Source organism: Neoarius graeffei, chromosome 28 (assembly GCF_027579695.1).
Source record: "Neoarius graeffei isolate fNeoGra1 chromosome 28, fNeoGra1.pri, whole genome shotgun sequence".
NCBI classification, from domain to species: Eukaryota; Metazoa; Chordata; class Actinopteri; order Siluriformes; family Ariidae; genus Neoarius; species Neoarius graeffei.
The window spans coordinates 6,164,266-6,187,334 of NC_083596.1; the positions used below are offsets into that span (position 1 = coordinate 6,164,266).

The window sequence follows — 23,069 nt, forward strand, 5'->3', positions numbered from 1 at the left end:
GAGAGAGAGAGAGGAAGGGGGGAAAAGGGGTGTGTAAGGGGGGTAAGGTGCACAGTCTGAGGTGTATGTGTTGTGTTACACATTATGGAGTGAGGTATTGCACACAAAGTATTGCACAGAGACAGTCACATTATAAATTATTGCACGAGAGAGTCACATTATAAGATAAAATATTACACATTATGAAGTATTGCAAGGTAAGGTAAGGTGCACAGACTTGAGGTGTATGTGTTGTGTGTAAGGTGTAAAATGAGAGATGACAGAAAAAAGAAAGATGTTCAATTTCCTTTTTCACTGTTCTTTTATTACTAACATTATCATCAGCTGAGAAGTGATAAAATAAGTCCATCCATCATCCGTAACCACTGATACTGTTCTACAGGGTCGCAGGCGAGCTGGAGCCTATCCCAGCTGACTACGGGCGAAAGGCGGGGTTCACCCTGGACAAGTCGCCAGGTCATCACAGGGCTGACACATAGACACAGACAACCATTCACACTCACATTCACACCTACGGTCAATTTAGAGTCACCAGTTAACCTAACCTGCATGTCTTTGGACTGTGGGGGAAACCGGAGCACCCGGAGGAAACCCACGCGGACACGGGGAGAACATGCAAACTCCGCACAGAAAGGCCCTCGCCGGCCACGGGGCTCGAACCCGGACCTTCTTGCTGTGAGGTGACAGCGCTAACCACTACGCCACCATGCCGCCCCAGTAAAATAAGTGTAACATCATTTATCATGAAACACTGAAAGTGAAAAAGCGATAAAAACTAAATTATATTGAATGGAGAGAGAGAGAAAGAGAGAGAAATACAGAGTGAGTGAGTGAGTGAGTGAGTGAGTGAGTGAGTGAGAGAAAAATAACATGAAAGTGGGAGAGAAATAATGTGAGAGAGAAATAGTGTGAGAGTGAGAGAGAAAAAAGTGAGAGAGAGCTAGTATGTGTGTGTATGAGAGAGAGAGAGAGAGAGAGAGAGAGAGAGAGAGAGAGAGAGAGAGAGAGAGAAATAGCATGAGAGAGATTGTGTTTGCGTGTGTGTTTGTGTGAGAGAGAGAGAATAGCATGAGAGAGAGTGAGAGAGAGAAATAGCGTGAGAGAGTGAGAGAAATAGCATGAGAGAGTGCGTGTGTGTGAGAGAGAGAGAGAGAGAGAGAGAGAGAGAGAGAGAGAGAGAGAGTTTTAAAATGTGCGTAACACTTTTGTTGTGAATAAACATGAAAACGTGTTGCACTTTATAGCTACCTGTTGTTATTTATGAAAACTAAGCCACGCCCCCAGGTGTGTTATTCTGTTCATACCCCAGCCAGTGGCTTATGAACGACTGTTTTATTTATTAATCATGCTTTATCATGTCGCTTTAACAGTTTATAATTTATCATGTGTTTAACGTTCTGGAACGTCCATAAGATCAGTTAGTTCCTGTTCTTCCGTACCTTATAGCAGCGATAAAGTCACTCACTCTTTCACATTTCTTCCTCTCTCTCTCTCTCTCTCTCTCTCTGTCATGTTACTGCGAAAACGTAAAGTCCTGAAAACTTTCCAGAGCATCGTGACTGTTTATGGGAAGAACTCTGACACTCGAGACTCCGCCCTTAAGTTACATAAACACCTTTTTATCTGTTTAAGTCGTAGATGTGGATCTTCCTTTGTATGAGCTGTTACTATAGAAACGATGCCATATCAGAACGAGTGCATTAATATAAACCGTTCAGGTTACAGTCAGAGTCGTGCTATTATACAAAGACTTTGCACAATGCTCAATTCTGACCGATCAGATTCGAGAATTTGACCTTTAACATCAAATTAACGTGATGCAGGATACGTAGTGTTCGGAAAACGTCCTATCATAAACACTGAAGAAATCCATTGCATAGAACTTGATTATTTATAAAGATATTTGTTGTCTGTAAACAATAATATGCAAATATTTTTACAGTTCACTTGTTTTGGTGTACAAACGCAAAAGCAAGTTGTTTTATTCCTGCTAGCTTTTAATAGTCTAGTTTGCGAACCTGAAATATATTTTTAGATATTTTTGGGGCTATTGGGATTCTTCAGTGCCCTGGAGGTCACATGACACTCAGAGACATGACGCTGCTGTTTAAATTCATAAACTGAGTCAGTGGAATATTATCCTGTATCGATCAGTGCTGACCTTGGGCTGCGAAATATTCACACTTGGGTACAAACAGAACATGAACAAACCAAGAAGGTGATGAGATTTCACAAATCACAAGCATTAATGAATTCCTTGGAAATTAAATTAGTGCCAATGGTATTATTATTATTATTATTATTATTACTATTATTATTATTTAATGAACCTGCGAGATGGATGTAGCTTGATCTGTTTTTACAGAAACACGAGAGAGTTTATTGAACAAAAATTAAGTCTATAAATCACCTTCTTATACCATTAAATGACCTCCTCATACCATTTTGTTTTGGACAATTTTCTAGAACCAAAGAGCCAATGTCATGAAGAATTCTTCGTGATTTCAAGTTTATTAAAGATAAAACATCACTGCATGACATACAAGTCTAATAAATGTCAGACAATACAACAAAAAATATACAATTCATATAGTTACATTAATGGCATTTAGCAGACACTCTTATCCAGAGCAGCCTGGGGAGCAAATGCCTTGCTCAAGGACGCTTCAGCCATTCCTACTGGTCCAGTGAATCAAACCTGCAACCTTTTGGTCCTAAAGCTGCTTCTTTAACCATTAGGCCATGGCTTCCCCCATATAGTTTCGTTTTTGCTTACCATGGAAGGGATCATGATGCCAAAAAGACGAGAAGGTCTCCAGCCAGAAATTCCAGATCTTTCTACAGGATTCCCAGATGTTCCAAATCTGACTGTGAGATATTATCTCTCCAGTGGATCCTGGGTTCACCCCGGGGTCTCCGTCTGTCCAAAGGATGTCCCTGATATAGCTCTACCAATCACAGGTTCTCCTTGCAAGGTATTAGAACCAACAGACTCCTGTTGATTTGGAGGAGCAGCGTCTCTAGTACTTTGAGGATGTCTTGGACTGTCAAGCTCCTTACACTGTAACTGAAAATAAGGCCAGGAACAGTGGAGGAACCTCCTCATTTCCACCAGCTATCCTCTCAAATTTATTATGTAAGTCACTACTTAAATCTCATGACCATAGCTGAGGACTGAGCTACTGCTTCTCCACCACACTACAGGACACCATACACACACACACACACACACAGACAGTGAGGAGTCACCAATCCACCATGTTTTTGAGAGGTGGGATGGACGCAGAGAACCTGAAGGAAACCCAGGCACAGCAAGAATACGCAAAAAATGCCAAACTCTACACCAACAGTAACATAAGCTTGATCAAAGCCCAGAACCTGGAGCTGTGAGGCAGCAATGCTTCCCTCTGCACCACTGTGCCGCTTCTAAGCTTCCAGCACCTGGTATTCTCAACCCAGTTGAGCTTCTGAGATCAGCTGCTTCCAATCAAACTTTGTCATTTCTATTTTAAAGCATCATAGTCATAGAAAAAGATATTATAATATTTCTTATATCTCAGAAACATTTGCTGTGACATAACTGATCGCAGTACTAATATTATATCGGCATATTGGTCAGAACTACTACAGCCAGCACAGCAATTTGATTGGGCTAGCCATGCTCCTGAGTGGTGTGACAGAAAAGCATTTGCCCTTTTATCCTGAGAGTGCTAGTTCGAATCCTATGATTTACATACAACTAACCCAAACCCTATGCCAATTTAGAGCTCTTGTTTCTTGTCAATTACAACAATTCTAGCCAATCATGGCCATCTGTGAGCTTGTGTGTATGGAAGTAGGTGGATAGTGCTTTCCTCCAAGAGTGTTACTCTGCCCCCTAATGTTGAATAAATTTTGAAAAGATGTAGTTGGAGGAAGTATGTGATAGCTTTCAGCCTCCCTCAATGGTAGCTCACATAATGGTGATAATGGAGATCTGTCTAGTGGATGGGACGTGGCCATGACTAAATTATTGAGAAGATTGTGGGAAAATCCAAAAATAAATAATTTAAATATATCTGTATACATATATACTGAAATTTGATCTGTTTTAATATGTGAAACTTGACTTGATTTTAACATAAATTCTGATAAACAGCCTTGAAATCACATGCGGCCTCTTTCAGAGACTTTTTCTGAGCAAGTTCTAAAGCACAAGCCTTTCCTGTTTCTATACAAGGAGCGAGCATTGTTACACCAATGGATCAGTGTATTTATACACCGAGGCTTTTTTCTTGTCCTCCCGAGATTGGCCTTTGGACAACAAGAATCCTCCACACATGACTTCACATGACTTCAGAATTAGAGGGTAAACATGCACTGTGACATTAAAAGTCCAGTTATAGCCTCAGCTGGACTTTAAATGCCATGTTCTAAGGTTAAGATGAAGCAAAACCAAAGCCTAAAACATTAAACAGCTAATGTTCAGGAAGGAAGAACAGATCAGCTTGATGTTATGCGTAAAGGAGAAAGTCAGTCCTTGGTTTAATGAAAACACAGAGTCCATACCTCCACCAAGGTATGCGTTATCAACATCAAAATCAAATCACTTGAACCTAGGGTAATACTAAAGCTGTCCACCAAATTTCATCCAAATCCGTTCACTACTTTTTGAGTTACATTGGGAACAAAGTCCTGGATCCACATACCGTACATATCCGGATTTGAATCAGAATCTAATCAATTGTTCCTTGGCCCATGGATCACCTTTCCTCCAAATTTCATCAAAATCTGTTCTACTTTTTGAGTTACTTTGGGAAAAGTCAAATAAACAAATAGAGGTGAAAAGATAACCTTCTCCTCCAACATAGTTGGTGAAGGTAAAAATGAGGGGCCTTGACAGATGGATAAGCAGCATGTAGTTCCTTGGGACACAGTGGATGAAACCTACACTGTATTTCCATGTAATTTAGATAAAGGATCAGCAGCAGCAAAGATACAATGGGTTGTGATGTTTGGCTACTCATACCACAGACAGACCTGCCAATATTTTGTGCACTGCCTGTGTTTATACAATGCTACAAGTTATCACACAAAAATGTGTCTTTTTCCCCTCCCCCTCCCCAAGAAATTGGCATGTACCGTAAACTAATCAACATCCATCCATTATCTGTAGCCACTTATCCTGTGTAGGGTCGCAGGCAAGCTGGAGTCTATCCTAGCCAACTATGGGTGAGAGGTGGGGTACACCCTGGACAAGTCACCAGCTCATCACAGGGCTGACACATAGAGACAGACAACCATTCACACCTACAGTCAATTTAGAGTCACCAGTTAACCTAACCTGCATGTCTTTGGACTGTGGGGGAAACCGGAGCACCCGGAGGAAACCCACGCGGACACGGGGAGAACATGCAAACTCCACACAGAAAGGCCCTCATTGGCTGCTGGGCGTGAACCCAAGACCTTCTTGCTGTAAGACGACAGTGCTAACCAGTACACCACCGTGCCGCCCCCAATCAGCATATGAATTTGAAATTATTTTTTGTTTTGAAGTCTTTTGTATTAACTCTTGTATTAACTTGTATTAAATTCACAGTTTGAAGTTTTCCATCAGTCATGTCTCCGAAGAATATTAAAAGTTCAATTCTTCCATCAATCAATCAACAACTTTATTAAAGTGTCAAACTTAGAGCTGGCCACAAGTAGCCTACTAATTGGGGACACTAGCTATAAATTGTAATCACCCAGGCACAGACTTGACTGGAGTAAGACACCAGCCGAACTCCATTCAGATAAGACCAATGACAAGCACAGAGGTGCTTGGTGCTCTGCAAGCAGTTAACCCTCGAAAGGCAACTGGCCATGATTCAATACCATCAAGTATCCTAAAACTTACTGCTGAGGAACTAGCAACCCCTCTCACTAACATCTTTAATAAGGTAATTACAGTTAGACATTGGCCAAAGGAGTGGAAGATGGGAGAATGGATTCTGGTTCATAAGAAAGATGATCCAAATTAAGTTGCCAATTACAGACCAATAACAAAATTTTTTGATAAGTTGCTGTGCCTGCAGTTAGTAGAACAGTTTAATTCAATATTTGACCAATTAAACTCTGGCTATGGTAAGACGTACAGTTGTGAATCTACCCTAATTCGTCTAGTGGAAGATTGGAAATATGAGGTAGACAATGGAAAGACAGTTACCATTCTGTCAACAGACATGAATAAAGCATTCGATTCTACGTACCTGGCTTTATTCTTGTTGAAACTGAAGGATTATGGGCTTTCCCACAGTGGTGTAGAACTTATGGAATCATACTTTACAGGCTGAGAAAGCAGAGTACGTCTAAGCCAAGTAACCAGGAACTGGAAAAGTGTCAAAAGAGGATGTCCACAAGGATCATCATTAGGGCCTACACTTTGGAATATATATCAGAACGATATATTTTATGTTCAGCATCATTGTCAGCTTCAAAGTAAGCTTCATTCAAAGTAAGCAACATTGAAGTGCTACAGAGAACCAATCAAAAGCCAATCCGAGTTTACCTGGCAGTGAGACGTTTGAGATGGTATGGGCATGTTGTCTGCATAGACAACTCATGCCTACTAAAGTATCTCGTTGTCGTCGGCTGTCCATCGCTAGCGATGATGACTGCTTCATTAGGGTGTGCAGAAATGCAGATGGGCCACAAGGCCCACAACAGAGCAACAGATTCACCCACAGCAGTGGCACGAACAGCCTGGCCGAGCTGCCACCAAATGTCTGGCCTTGTGAGCTCTCACATACTATTTTCCTCTCCTTGCACAGTAAGGTAAGACAAATGATGTTGTGCCCCCATCGTGTTGTCTCTCTGGACCTCCAGACCTGATGCCAAGTGGTGCACAAAAGTGCCACAGACCTGACAAGTATGGAAGTTGCCCCACAGTGACAACTGACTTGCCAAGTGATGCCATTCATTGGCCATTTGAGTGGCTCTTCCACATGCCATCTGGTTGTGTGCCATTGACCCTGTTGGGTTCATCTGCCACATTGCACCAAAGGCAACGTCCTGCCAGCACTTTTTTGGTGATGTACTATTAAACCCATAGCTGGAACCCAGGCAGGTGCTACCACTCCAGGTCACAGCGGACCTGGGAGCAATGGTGATTAAGGGGTAACTCCATTTTTCCCAGTACTCAAGTCCTCCCAGACCTGAGACTCACCACCGATTGCAGTTTAAAGTCATACCCAGGACTAATCAATACCAAAGTATCTACTAGAGTGGACACTATGGCATGGCCATTCAGTTGGAGCACAGTGAGGAAGAGGACTTGGAGTTAGTGACTGGCCACACCGGCATCTGACATGAGCAAGGCAAAGTGATGGCTACAGACAAGAGGGCTTGGGGGCCATGTAAATGGGATTTAGCAGACACTCTTATCCAGAGTGACATACAACATACCCAGAGCAGCCTGGGTTAGGTACCTTGCTCAAGGGAATGGCACTTCAGCCATTCCTGATGGTCCAGGGACTCGAACTGGTGACCTTTTGGTCTCAAAGCTGCTTCTCACCTCATCTCATTATCTCTAGCTGCTTTATCCTGGTCTACAGGGTCGCAGGCCAGCTGGAGCCTATCCCAGCTGACTACGGGCGAAAGGCAGGGTACACCCTGGACAAGTCGCCAGGTCATCACAGGGCTGACACATAGACACAGACAACCATTCACACTCACATTCACACCTACGCTCAATTTAGAGTCACCAGTTAACCTAACCTGCATGTCTTTGGACTGTGGGGGAAACCGGAGCACCCGGAGGAAACCCATGCGGACACGGGGAGAACATGCAAACTCCGCACAGAAAGGCCCTCGCTGGCCACGGGGCTCGAACCCGGACCTTCTTGCTGTGAGGCGACAGCGCTAACCACTACACCACCATGCCGCCCCCCTCAAAGCTGCTTCTCTAACCATTAGGCCATGGCTTCCTACTATTACATGCAATTTTTTTCAACTGAAAAATAGGCCTATAACACTTTACAAATAATTTTAAAGGGAAGGATAGCTAGAAAGTAAATAAAAACTCACCAGTCAGTGCAGACCCTTTATCTTCAAGTTTGGTAGGTTAGCTTGGATCTTTTATGGCTACTTTTGTTTGTGTGTGTAAGAAAGAGACAGAATGTCAATTTCATTGGCTAAACCAACATAGAAAATGCTTCCAGCATTTCACCTTTCATGGTGTAATGATTCCCCTGCTGCAGTGCTTCCGTAATTGTAGAGCTTTACAGAACACACTCGAAGGCAAAAGGCTCAAGGGTGAAATCAACATGAACACTATGAAGAAAGACAAAGCACTGCAACCGGCATTAATTATGTAAAACAGGAATGCTCATGAAGCACTGCAAAACAATCAATATTGTGACTAAGAGAAGAAATTCAAAATGGCTGAGGAAAAGATTACAGACAGGCGTACTAGTAAGTGGTCACTAGCAAGAAAGAAGCCGTAATGAGCAGCTAAGCACCTTGCACCAGCTAGGAATTCAAATCAAACATTAAATATCTGTTACTCTAGATAGTTCTCGTTGTTCTTATGAAATGATGCAACAAAGCCATCAAATCCTAAAATAAAATCAAAACTAATTATCTGCCCATAAAACCACAAGGGCGCCATGAGATGAGACTATTATACCATGTAATGAAGCTCTAACTCCAGCTTGCTGCAAACGAATCAATCTTCAATAAATCTTTTTTTATCTCATCATAGTTTCCGTTGTCCTGAACACTGACTATGCTGCAAGTTATTTGTGAGCTCTAACTGCTGACAACAAAACGACAAGAGTTATCAGAAAACACCAAATAAGGGAGGGACCAAGGCTGTTTATTAGAGGAGTATCTCGAGACGGATGATGAATCGCAGCTGTCTTAGTGGCAAGCACTGAAATCAATACTGAACCAGTCGAGCCGATCTGTCATTTTTAACTTAATACTGGAGCCTGAAATCTGTTTCTGGAGTCCAAACAGTAGATCCTGTAAGTCCCAGAGAGTCGAAAATAAACCTATAAATATTCTTATAAACCTTTCTTTCATCCTTTCTGCATTTTAAGGTTTGTTTATCAGGCAACATGGCTATAGAAATCAATAAGATGATTCTTTCTTTCTTTCTTTCTTTCTTTCTTTCTTTCTTTCTTTCTTTCTTTCTTTAAAATTTCTAATTATTTTTATTTATTTATGAAATAATGACATGCCATTACATCTATGGTTACATTTAATATTCTTTAAAAATCCATGAAACGCATTAGTTCATGTCATCGCTCACATTAAACCAGCGATATTCAGTCATTCCGTCACCAGGCCTCTTTTTCTTTTTGACTGAAAAAAATAATAGTTTGTCATTTTCCAGAGGAACCAGGAAGCATAAAGTTCTCGGTCCTGAAGATTTTCCCATAAAGGAAAATGTAGACTCTTTAACTAAAGCACAATGATCCACAGAGGAGTTTAACTTTAAGGCACTGTGGAGCGATACACTGAACGACAAGGAAAAGAAATTAACATTGACCTTTATGTCAAACTATAGCAGGTCACGACTAATGATGATTAATCACAGTACACTAATGATGATCAGTAATGAGAGATGTAGCATTTTTTCACACACACACACACACACACACACACATACACACACACACACACACACACACACACACACACACACAAATGCAGTGGGATCCAGTGTTTAAAAAAAAAAAGACAGCTGAATTGAGATTTTGATAATTGTGTTTATTTATTGATTGGGAACGCTGAGCAGAAAAAGGCCATTCATTTTTTCCCCCAATAAATTCACAAACAAGTGTACAATGCATATGTACGTTGACTTAGGGTTATTGTAGGTTTAAAAAAAACTACTAACTCAGAATTTCCAAGATTAAAGTCACAAATGTATGAGGAAAGAAGTATGGCAATGCAGTCTTTGTAGTCAATGTGCTTCCTCATTATCCCATTCTCATTATCTCTAGCCGCTTTATCCTTCTACAGGGTCGCAGGCAAGCTGGAGCCTATCCCAGCTGACTACGGGCGAAAGGCGGGGTACACCCTGGACAAGTCGCCAGGTCATCACAGGGCTGACACATAGACACAGACAACCATTCACACTCACATTCACACCTACGCTCAATTTAGAGTCACCAGTTAACCTAACCTGCATGTCTTTGGACTGTGGGGGAAACCGGAGCACCCGGAGGAAACCCACGCGGACACGGGGAGAACATGCAAACTCCACACAGAAAGGCCCTCGCCGGCCACAGGGCTCGAACCCGGACCTTCTTGCTGTGAGGCGACAGCGCTAACCACTACACTACCGTGCCGCCCCAATGTGCTTCCTTATAAAAAAAATAAATAAATCTGAGTTTTGTTTTTTCTTAAATTTGTGGCATTTTTCTTACAAATTTGTGACTTTTTTCTCACAAATTTGTGACTATTTTCTTGTAAATATGTGACTTTCTTTCTTGCAAATTTGTAACTTTTTCCTCATAAATTTGACTTTTTTCTTGCAAATTCGTGACTTTTTTCTCGTAAATTTGTAAGTTTTTTCCATAAATTTATGACTTTCTCTTATAAATTTGTGACTTTTTTCTTGTAAATTTGTGACTTTCTTGCAAATTTGTGACTTTTTCCTCATAAATTTGACTTTTTTCTCATAAATTTGTGAGTTTTTCCCATAAATTTATGACTTTCTCTTATAAATTTGACTTTTTTCTTGTAAATTTGTGACTTTTTTCTTGCAGATTTGTGACCTTTTTTTGTAAATTTGTGACTTATTCCTCTTACATTTGTAACTTTTTTCTCATAATTTTTTTATTATTTTTTTCTCATAAATTTGTGGCTTTAATCTTGGAAATTCTCCATTTTTTTTTTCTTGCAAACGTATGACACAATCTCAGACAATATTTGTGTTTGGTTTTTCTCATAAATTTACAACTTTAATCTAGGAAATTCTGAGACTTTTCTGGGACTATCCCCCACCCGACTCCATTTTTTTTTAAAAAAAACCTACAATGGCCCTAACATGCTGTTGTTCATGTGAGTTCTGTCAGATTGTAGAAAATAGCAAACGTTAGTAGGTCTTTAATGTCAATCTCAGCAGAACAGATTCCAAATGCACTTCCTAAAGCAGCACAACACATCTCTCAACTGTCTGCTTCAACAAATTATTTGGATAAATGATAGATATTAAATATTGGTAGAACTTTTAAAATGTGCAACTTGAAGTCCTTAGAGGAATGCTGTGATTTGTGGCCACCATGTTGGCTCAGCTGGAAAAAAAAATCAATTGATGAAAAAACAAATAATTTTTCAGGAATTCGAAATGCATCATGACATTTTATTGCTGTATGCTTTATATAAAGATGGATCAAAACATCAAATGCATAAAATCAGTGTTCTTAGAATTTGATTAATTCAGTTTGAGATCAGATTACCTAAATGGAGTTGTTTTGGGTTTTTTAGTCTTTTAGGGCCAGGTTTAAATTAATGAAAAAAATATATTGATTGTAGAAGGGTGCCACAAAGTTTATAGTGTGCAAAGCATCATCAAGGTAAAAGCTGGCTACTTTGAAGAATCTAAAATATTAAATATATTTTGTTAAAGACTTTTTTCCATATATGTTCCATATATCTATTATTTCATAGTTTTGACGCCTTCAGTGATGTTCTACAATGTAGAAAATAGTTCGAATACAGAAAAACCTCTGAATGAGTAGAGTAGGGGTGTACAAACTTTTGACTGGTACTATAAGTAATCTGTAAGCAGAGTTTTAGAATTCAGTACTGTTTTGTTTAACAAGAAATGAGCTGCAAGATACTTTCAAGCCGGGCTGGCCAGAGATGGCCAACATTTTGAAGAAAAATTAAATATTTTGTGGTCCAGACTCAGTGTCTCAAAAAATGATTGAGGGGACAGAAATCATTCACATAGCTGAGATGACTCTCAAACACCCATAGAATGAAACACAGCCACAGCAGGACAGCCAAATCCCAAAAGTCACATCCAGAAACAGCCAGACTCTTTCTCTCTCTCTCTCTCTCTCTCACACACACACACACACATACACATACACACACACATATAAAGTCCCTACAAAAAAAGAAAAACATCTTCCCACAGAAACACAGCATGCCATTTAAGAAATGTGCAAAAGCCACTACAGATGACCTGTGGTGTTGAGTAACAAAATAAAATACTTTTATATTTGCAATTTGCATGCACACATCCAGCTTACTTTATCATGGTTAGGACCAGCTCATGATGAATGGAGGGTATGAGTAATTTCTGGAATAATTATTTGACATAACCGACTAAAAATGTATGAAAACTCTTTGAGATGAATCCTCACTGCAGATCCAAATATCCAATGGGTGGAGCTTGATCTAGCTCCACTTATAACCCTAAACCTTAACCCATAAGACTCTTAACAACACACTTTATGAGTTGTCTCCATCCACTGTACCTTTGGCTTGACTCCACCTAGGTAGGAGGAGCTGGATCAAGTCCAACTCCACACCCTGAGCTTTTGGTTCTGGGATTTTTTGTATTTATTTTTTTTTTTTTTATAGTTGCACCACTTCATTTACAACCCCAATTCCAAAAAAGTTGGGACAAAGTACAAATTGTAAATAAAAACGGAATGCAATGATGTGGAAGTTTCAAAATTCCATATTTTATTCAGAATAGAACATAGATGACATATCAAATGTTTAAACTGAGAAAATGTATCATTTAAAGAGAAAAATTAGGTGATTTTAAATTTCATGACAACAACACATCTCAAAAAAGTTGGGACAAGGCCATGTTTACCACTGTGAGACATCCCCTTTTCTCTTTACAACAGTCTGTAAACATCTGGGGACTGAGGAGACAAGTTGCTCAAGTTTAGGGATAGGAATGTTAACCCATTCTTGTCTAATGTAGGATTCTAGTTGCTCAACTGTCAGGTCTTTTTTGTCGTATCTTCCGCTTTATGATGCGCCAAATGTTTTCTATGGGTGAAAGATCTGGACTGCAGCCTGGCCAGTTCAGTACCCGGACCCTTCTTCTACGCAGCCATGATGCTGTAATTGATGCAGTATGTGGTTTGGCATTGTCATGTTGGAAAATGCAAGGTCTTCCCTGAAAGAGATGTCGTCTGGATGGGAGCATATGTTGCTCGAGAACCTGGATATACCTTTCAGCATTGATGGTGTCTTTCCAGATGTGTAAGCTACCCATGCCACACGCACTAATGCAACCCCATACCATCAGAGATGCAGGCTTCTGAACTGAGCGCTGATAACAACTCGGGTCATCCTTCTCCTCTTTAGTCCGAATGACACAGTGTCCCTGATTTCCATAAAGAACTTCAAATTTTGATTTGTCTGACCACAGAACAGTTTTCCACTTTGCCACAGTCCATTTTAAATGAGCCTTGGCCCAGAGAAGACGTCTGCGCTTCTGGATCATGTTTAGATACGGCTTCTTCTTTGAACTATAGAGTTTTAGCTGGCAACGGCGGATGGCACGGTGAATTGTGTTCACAGATAATGTTCTCTGGAAATATTCCTGAGCCCATTTTGTGATTTCCAATACAGAAGCATGCCTGTATGTGATGCAGTGCCATCTAAGGGCCGGAAGATCACGAGCACCCAGTATGGTTTTCCGGCCTTGACCCTTATGCACAGAGATTCTTCCAGATTCTCTGAATCTTTTGATGATATTATACACTGTAGATGATGATATGTTCAAACTCTTTGCAATTTTACACTGTCGAACTCCTTTCTGATATTGCTCCACTATTTGTCGGCGCAGAATTAGGGGGATTGGTGATCCTCTTCCCATCTTTACTTCTGAGAGCCGCTGCCACTCCAAGATGCTCTTTTTATACCCAGTCATGTTAATGACCTATTGCCAATTGACCTAATGAGTTGCAATTTGGTCCTCCAGCTGTCCCTTTTTTGTACCTTTAACTTTTCCAGCCTCTTATTGCCCCTGTCCCAACTTTTTTGAGATGTGTTGCTGTCATGAAATTTCAAATGAGCCAATATTTGGCATGAAATTTCAAAATGTCTCACTTTCGACATTTGATATGTTGTCTATGTTCTATTGTGAATACAATATCAGTTTTTGAGATTTGTAAATTATTGCATTCCGTTTTTATTTACAATTTGTACTTTGTCCCAACTTTTTTGGAATCAGGGTTGTATTTAACCAAGAACAAAAACAAGCAATAATCCATTATACTACGATGTTCTTGAGTTCCCGATTCTGATTGGTCAAAAGGTGCGGATTAATTGGTCTCAAATACCTCGTTGACACATGCCCGCTCATCTTCATTCACAAAAAAAATTTCCTTCTTCTTGCAAATGTTTTACTTATCAACAGTGATGGGAATAACGGCGTTAGAAATAACGGCGTTACTAACGGCGTTACTTTTTTTAGTAACGAGTAATCTAACTAATTACTTTTTACATCGTTATAACGCCGTTCCCGTTACTTACAATAAAATACTATGCGTTACTTTATTAAAGCTGTTCTCATCTGGCACGCTGCTCGTTCAGCCTTTCTTTACTCTGCTTTAGTGTGGGGCGGGGAGACACGAGACAACGGCACAGTAAGCCAATCAGAGTAGATTTGGACAACAGATGTAGGTAGGCCACGCCTACTGCACTACTGCGCACTCTTTCAATCAGAAGACAGCGATGGCGAGCGGTCAGCCCAAGACTGGGCTTTCAAACTGGAAATACAGCCATTACTTTTCATTACTTGAAATAAAAGGCAAAAATGTGTACGTGCAATGCACATTATGTCGAGGAACAAAGCGTTTGTCCTCGTCAGTGGCCAGTAATTAGTAACATAATTTTAATAACTACAAAAATATATTACATTTGATAGATGTCTTATCTCACATTGTCCCACAAACATATTAATATAGTGTAGATAACATTACTAATTGGTTCTGTTAAGTGTCCATTTCAGTCATTAAACACATTTAACATTCACTTTTATTATGATTACACTAATTGAATTTGATTTTTTTTGAGGGGGAACAAAATGTAACGGAATAATTACTTTCCCTGGTAATTAGTTACTTTTATGACAAAGTAACTCCGTTACTAACTCAGTTACTTTTTGGGAAAAGTAACTAGTAACTATAACTAATTACTTTTTGAAAGTAACGTGCCCAACACTGCTTATCAAGTCTGCCAAGAACAGCAGCCATTTTGTTTGGCATAAATAAACCAAAGCGCAAGTCCTGAACACGCCTCTGCCACTCACAGCTGTAGGAGGCAAGAGTTTCTGTGCAGACAGAGAGGAGGAAGTTGGGTTTGTTTATTTATTTATACTGGGTATAAACAGAAGACAAGCATAGTCATAGATGTCCCACGCACTGACATCGCTTTCCTTGCACAGAATGATGGATGCAATCGCAAAAGCACCTTAAGATAAGGAAAACTTCCTTCTCCAGAACTGCCTCAGTGTGGAGTGTGAAGAGTCCATGTTTACTTCAAGTTGAAGATCTGTAGCTACCTTTCCAGAATTTTTAACCATTTAAGCATTGGCATGCCAAGAAACATAAAAAACCTCAAGCTTCGCAGACAATTTATAAGATGTTTATCAGTAGGTTACAGAATGCTGATGTAATGTATCAGGTCTTTGGTTCCTTGCTTCCTGCAGAGGTTCAATTTGCAGAGGAACCCTTTCTAAAACAGAATGTATTTTCTTTACCTGCCTAAGGTTGTACCCACAGTCTTAGAGAAACAGGTTCCTCAAATGTTCCTCAGAATGTTTCAGGAATCCTTGGTTCTCAAAAGGTTTGTCTGGTTACCAAGGAACCCTAAAATGCTAAAGAACCCTTAAGGAATCCCTTCTTTCTATGGTTGGAGACAGGTTAAGGCCTTATTTTACACCTTTATATTTCTTTGTATAGAGTGTTCTTTCCATAGTTTCAGGGTTCCTTACATCTTGAAAAGGTTTGTCTGGGAACCCTGTCAAATGGGAACTTTTTAAGGTTTAAAAGAATCCTTAACCTGCCTCGGGTCTTAACCTAAAATCTTTGAAAACATGTCCCTCAAAGGTTCTTTGTCCATCAAGTCTTGGTTGCTATTGTTTTTTTTTTTCATCCTTGTGTTAAAATGACTGAGGAGGCTTAAGTGCATATGGTGACCTTTCTTAATCTACAAAACATCTTGTTCTTTCACTGACCACATTGTCTGAGAGCTCTGTAAGAAGCTGCCCAAGGCACAGGATGAAGGCTGGGGTCACAGGTCATATCAAGAAAAGAGCTGCAAGGCTAAGAATCAGCCATTTCCCATGCCCTGCTAACAAAACCAGATTCATCTTAGTGTACTAGACCTGACTGCATCTAATTGAATCATTTCTACACATGGCAAGCTTGCTCTCAGATCATTTACAGGTTGTATAAAGACGGTTCCTGCAGGAAAAACAAAAGAAAGCATTGAATACAACACAATATTGCTCCCGCATGGGTATCTTGGTGTCAGTGTCAATGGTGCACTTAATTTTCATGTATCTTTTGTACAAGGTCAATATACTGTGTAAGCACAATTTCTGTGCACTGTTCATCAGGGATTTGTAGCAGCAAATGCCAAATCTCAAGTTCATTAAGACTGGAAATAGCTGACCTCAGTCTCCAGTGGCTCTTAATTTTGAAACAAATTCTCAAGCTTCTGGTCTCTAAGGTAGCCACTCATTTAGAAACAAGGTCGCTCTAGTGTGTGATCATCAAAATAGTGCAGCAAGTCAGTTTTGGTTTGGTCTGGTTACTTAGAAGCCTGGGTCCAATTTTACAGACATTTCTGGATGGAATGAACCACTTAAATCAACATGCCAGACATTGTAGCACTGGTCGAGAGCTCAAATTATGTAACGGATGGGCGAAACCCTGCAATAATGCTGCAAGGGAGTGATCTCTAATCCAAAGAAGAGTGAATGGACAAGCAGAAGTCTAAATTGATGAGTGAAGAAGTGTCCCTTGGCTGATTTGCTAGCAGAAGCTGTTCTAAATACCAAGGTTTCGCCAGAGGAAAAAATAGTGCTATGTTTCCAAAGGAATCTGTGCTGAAATTTTTAGAGCATTATGTCAGAAATTAAATCAGGCATCTGTTGCAATGGAAGCATTAGAAGCATTTAACAAGATATGTAAATCACATGTAAGTGGCATGTAAATCACAGGAAACCCAATCTCATTTTCCTTTGCTTGTCTCATGGGATAAGACAACAGGTTTTGATAGCAAAGACCATTGCTCACTTATAACCAACTGGTGTGATGTGATGGATAATTCAAACCAGAGAAGATTATCCGGATAATAAAATGGTGCTGTCAATCTGATACCCTCCCATGGTGTGTTATAATCATCGGGTTTAAAGTTCTAATACCATGATTTGCATGCTTTCACCAAGGCCACTCTCACACCAAGACCAAACAAATTTTCCACTGCTGCTTTTTTCTCAGCAGAGGAGATTAAGAGATCTCAGGGGCATGCATCGTTGCTAAAATGTACCCAGTCGAATCCAAGTAGGACTTTCTAGACACTTAAGTGGCAACATATGTTGCATTACATTAATGGCATTTTAGCAGATGCTCTTATCCACAGGGACATACAACACGCCCAGAGCAGCCTGGGGTTAGGTGCCTTGCTCAAAAGAACTTCAGGCATTCCTGCTGGTCCAGGGAATCCAACAAGCAACCTTTCAGTCCCAAAGTTGCTTCTTTAATCATTAGGCCATGGCTTCTCCAGATTTGGATGCACTCATCGCCTATAAGTCAAGGGGCTGTAGATTGGATGCCACTAGTCTGAGATTTGAGAATAACAAAGGTTTTGATAGAGTCAGGTTCAAATCTACTGCAGCTTTTGTCTTTGCTATATGACCTGCCAGTCAATTTTGATTTCAAAGTCAAAGTTCTTTCCCATGCCAGGACCTGATCTTCCCAGGCAGCTTCCTGTCCCAGTACTAACAAGACACTTGGCGCATTGGGCGGCACCAAGCTCCATTTCCATAGCCCTCGGCCTCTCACCTATTACTTTAACTAGGGTTACAGTGGGGGGTTGGTCCCCTGGTAACTGTAAGAGTTTGACACCCTACTCACATCTATATTGTGGCATGCCTCACCAGCTGGCAATAGGTATGGCATGTTGGTGTAGTGGTTAGCACTGTTGCCTCACAGCAAGAAGGTTCTAGGTTCAAGCCCAGTGGCCGACGGGGGCCTTTCTGTGTGGGGTTTGCATGTTCTCCCCATGTCTGTGTGGGTTTCCTCCAGGTGCTCCAGTTTCCCCCACAGTCCAAAGACATGCAGGTTAAGTTAATTGGTGGCTCTAAATTGACTGTAGGTGAGAATGTGAATGGTTGTTTGTCTCTATGTCTCAGCCCTGCGAAGATCTGGCGACTTGTCCAGGGTGTACCCTGCCTCTCGCCCATAGTCAGCTGGGATAGGCTCCAGCTTGCCCGTGACCCTGCACAGGATAAGTGGTGATGGATGGATGGATGGATGGATGGATGGATGGATGGATGGATGGATGGATGGATGGAGTAGTATGGTGGCTGTCAGCAGCACCTTTGTATGCTTTTGACTCAGCCATGTTGAGCTGTGTTCTTCATAATTCAGCCATAAGAAAGGATGATTCCAGTGCTATTGAACTCATGGAAATGGTGCTATATAAGTCCAGTATCAGCAAGTACTATTTTGATAATGGTCTTTGGTATGACCCGACCACAAGCAGAACTCGCAATCTCCCAGTCGAGAGGTGGACACTCTAACCACTAGGCCAGCTCGCAGTCAATTTTGATTTGTTGAATGACATATAAATGGAAAAACTCTTCTAACCATGGGTTCTTCTTATCCCAGTCATAAATCATTGCTCTCTTAATGTGTTGAGAGACATTACAAAGAAAAGTAAAGCTAAGAAGAAAGTTGCAAAGATCACTGGTGCCTCTGGTAAGTCTATGTAACTAGTACAGTCCATGACGTAATGCTCAACTCCAATAGTTTCATTGTGGAGCAATTGATAGATGTTAGAGTTTAGCCTCATATCTAATATCACCACCAGCTGTGACTGTTTATGGTGCTAAAGAAAATGGTCCAATACCAGAGCTTGTGAACAACCTAAAAGCTGTCAGAAACTCAGAAACAGTGTTCTCGATGGCAATTTCAGTACAACCACTCTACTCAGTAGCATGTCATTTCTACATTACCAGACTGACACCTTGAATGAACAGACTACAACACTCCTATTAGCAGCGGTGCCAGGTGGGCTCACTTCCATTATCACCTCCTACGTGAAGTGCTCTGAAATTGTGAATCTCATCCAACGTTGAGTCGTCAGCATGAATTTTCTTTGTCACATACTATTCCAGCTTTTCTTTCAGCTGAGAATGAAAGACTTTCATTGAGTTCACCTTCTGTGAAATCATGTTATCACCTAAGCCCCGATGGCTGGAGTGTTATTTTTCAGATCTGTGTTATGAGACTGAATGAGTGCTGTTGAATCTTATTGTTCAGTGTTATGGCTCATTTGTGGCCCCGCTGTAAAAGGAAGTAGGCTGTTTTATGCTAAAGGTCTGCAGTGTGTCGTAGGAATACAGACAGCTATGAGTTGTCTGTACAGTTTCACGGTGAGAGAATTTAATAAAAATGTTTGTCCCTTCCATCTAAAGGATTATCTGTTGTAGATCATGCCCCTGGAACGAGAAAAGGAATGTCATGTCATCCATGTCATCCACAATCATCAGCAATGGAGAAGTGGGATGATGTTTATAATGATTTCGCTGATGCTGATTACAGTAAACATGTTAGAGGTGAAGAAGATAATGATAATGATTATAATGATTATGATTATGATAATAATGATGATGATGGTGGTGGTGGTGGTGGTGGTAGTGGTGGTTGTGGTGGTGATGGAGTAGAAGATGAAGAAATAGAACAAGAAGAAGCAGGTGATTATGGGGATGATGATCTTGGTGGTGGAGTAGAAGATGAAATAAAAGAAGAAAGCAATAATGATGATGTGGTGGTGGTGGTGGTGATGGTGGAGTAAAAGAAGAAGAAGAAAAAGAAATAGAACAAAAAGAAGAAGAAGAAGATGATGATGATGATGATGATGATGATGATGATGATGAAAGTTATGGGGTTGTTGAAGATGATCAAGAAAAAATTAGATTGAGGATGGGGTGGTGAGGATGTTGGGGAAGACAAATATTTTTGTTCCATTTTGTTGGAGGAAGAGAAGAAGAAAAAGAAGAGAAGAAGACGGAGAAGAAAATGATGATGATGACATTGATGTTGATGGTGAAGTAGAAGATGAAGAAATAGAACAAGAAGGTGATGATGAGGATGATGGTGGTGGAGGAGAAGAAGAAGACAAAGAAGAAGATGATGATGATGATGGTGGTGGTGGTGGTGGTGGTGATGGAGTAGAAGATGATGATGATGATGATGATGATGATGATGACAACGATGTTGGTGGAGTAAAAGATGAAGAAATAGAACAAGAAGAAGGTGATGATGAAGATGATGATGTTAGTGGTGGAGTAGAAGATGAAGAAGATGATGATGATGGTGGTGGTGGTGGTGGTGGAGTAGAAGATGAAGAAATAAAACAAGAAGAAGCAGGTGATTATGAGGATGATGGTGGTGAAGAAGAAGAAGATGATGATGATGATGATGATGATGATGATGATGATGATGAAAGTTATGGGGTTGTTTGAAGATGATCAAGAAAAAATGAGATAGAGAATGGGGTGGTGAGGATGTTGGAGAAGATGAATATCATGAAGGTGATCATTTTGTTGGACAAAGAGAAGAAGAAAAAGAAGAGGAAGAAAACAATGATGATGATGATGATGATGATGATGATGATGATGATGATTATAGTGGTGGAGAAGAAGTGGAAGAAGATGATGCTGATAATGATGGTGGTGACAGTGGTGATGGCAGAGAAGAAGAACAAGAAAATGATAATTGCAATGATGATAGAGATGCTGCAGAATAATTATAAAAGTGATGATGATGATAACGATGTTGATGGTGGAGGAGAAGAAGATGATGATGGTGGTGGTGGTGGTGGAGTAGAAGATGAAGAAATAGAACAAGAAGAAGCAGGTGATTATGAGGGTGATGGTGGTGGAGTAGAAGATGAAGTAGAAGAAAAAGAAGAAGATGATGATGGTGGTGGTGGTGGTGGAGTAAAAGATGAAGAAATAGAAGAAGAAGAAGAAGAAGAAGAAGAAGAAGAAGAAGGAGGAGGAGGAGGAGGAGGAGGAGGTCGTGTTGGAGTAGAAGATGAAGAAATAGAAGAAGAAGAGGAAGAAGAAGGAGGAGGAGGTGGTGGTGGTTGTGGTGGAGTAGAAGAGGAAGAAGAAGAAGAAGAAGAAGAAGGGGAGGAGGAGGTGGTGGTGGTGGAGTGGAGGAGGAGGTGGTGGTGGTGGAGTAGAAGATGAAGAAATAGAAGAAGAAGAAGAAGAAGAAGAAGAAGAAGAAGAAGAAGGTGGTTGTGGTGGTGGTGGAGTAGAAGATGAAGGAATAGAACAAAAAGAAGATGATGATGACGATGATGATAGTGGTGGTGGTGGAGTAGAAGATGAAGAAATAGAACAAGAAGAAGAAGATGATGATGATGATGATGAGGAGGAGGAGGAGGAGGGTGATGATGATGAAGGTGATATAATGGTAGTGACGGTGGTGGACTTGTTTATAATGGTAATGCTGCATAAACACAGATACCATTTGCACTTATTCCAACATTTCATACTTTAAACTGAAGCTCTGCAAAACTCTCTCTCTCTCTCTCTCTCTCTCTCTGGACTCTGTGAAAGCAAAAGGAACTCACGTCAGTGTAATCCGAGAGCAGATGCTTCTGCAGAGAGTCTCCTGATCTGAAAAACCTCTTCTTGCTCACTGCCCTGTCTGACAAATTCCCCATAACTGATGTCCACACGGAGAACAGGACACAAACAGCTCTGATTTCCGTTCCTCTTAGCTTTTTCGTTCTCTCTCTCTCTCTCTCTCTCTCTCTCTCTCTCTTTCACAGCTTATCTTGGGTGAATCTGGGTTAGATAGGCTCCTTGGTGGGTTTGTGCTAAAATAGTCTGACCGCTTGCTAGCATGCTGAGGGGGTGCGCAGTGCTTGTGGCTCAGACCGAGAGGACACAAATGATAGGATTCATAGGATTGGAAGAGATGGATCAAAAATAATCCTGGATAAACATTTCAATAAATATAGCTCAAGCTACAAAAAGCTTCATGCAGCACCATAAAAAATTGATGTTGTGCATCCTTTACGGTTGTACAGAGATAAAACGGTGACGTAAAGGTAAGTTTCTGGCTTCTAAAATCACCTGAGAAGAAGTGCAGACGAGAGCACTTTGAAATATGAAGCCACAACAACCACAGAGCAAGCTGCAGAATTCCAGGCTCAGATTTACTTTCGAACCGACGGCAAACAATTTCAAAAAGCCACTATAATCCACATAGCAACCTGTCATTCCTCCTTAGAGAGGGGAATCCTGGGTCTTATCTGCTCCTTCCAGACTGAACAACAAACTCAGAAGGTGAGTAAAAGACAGCATGACTATCTCGCAAACATCCCAAAATAACGTCCACTAACTTACAGGTCCAATGGGATAAATTGTGCTTTCCAAAAATGGACGTGTCGCCAGTGATTTAGAAAGAATAGTTATGTGAATTATGGAGTAGAAAACAATAAGTAAGTTGTGCGTGTTTGTGTGTGTGTTCACGCGCACACAAGGAATAAAACCCTCCATGTTGTCCTGTTATAGAAACATAATCAATGATGGAATAGTACATTACATTTCATTACAAGCATTTAGCAGATGCTCTTATCCAGAGCGACGTACCACATACCCAGAGCAACCTGTGGAGCAGTTGGGGGTTAGGTGCCTTGGTCAAGGGCACTTCAGCCATTCCTGATGGTCTAGGGCAGGGGTGTCAAACCTGATCCATAAAGGGCCTTGTGGCTGCAGGTTTTCATTCCAGCCATGCAGCAGCACACCTGACTTGGCTCATTCAATCAACTGAACTGTCTTCACACAGTCAAATACTTGCAGC

General features: G+C 40.7%; 1 protein-coding gene across 2 annotated transcripts in view; it reads right to left on the minus strand.

Moving 5' to 3' along the window:
* rgs3a (regulator of G protein signaling 3a) overlaps positions 1 to 23,069 on the minus strand; it is a 244,983-nt gene that overhangs the window by 152,227 nt on the left and 69,687 nt on the right. The gene's annotated exons all lie outside the window — the stretch shown is intronic.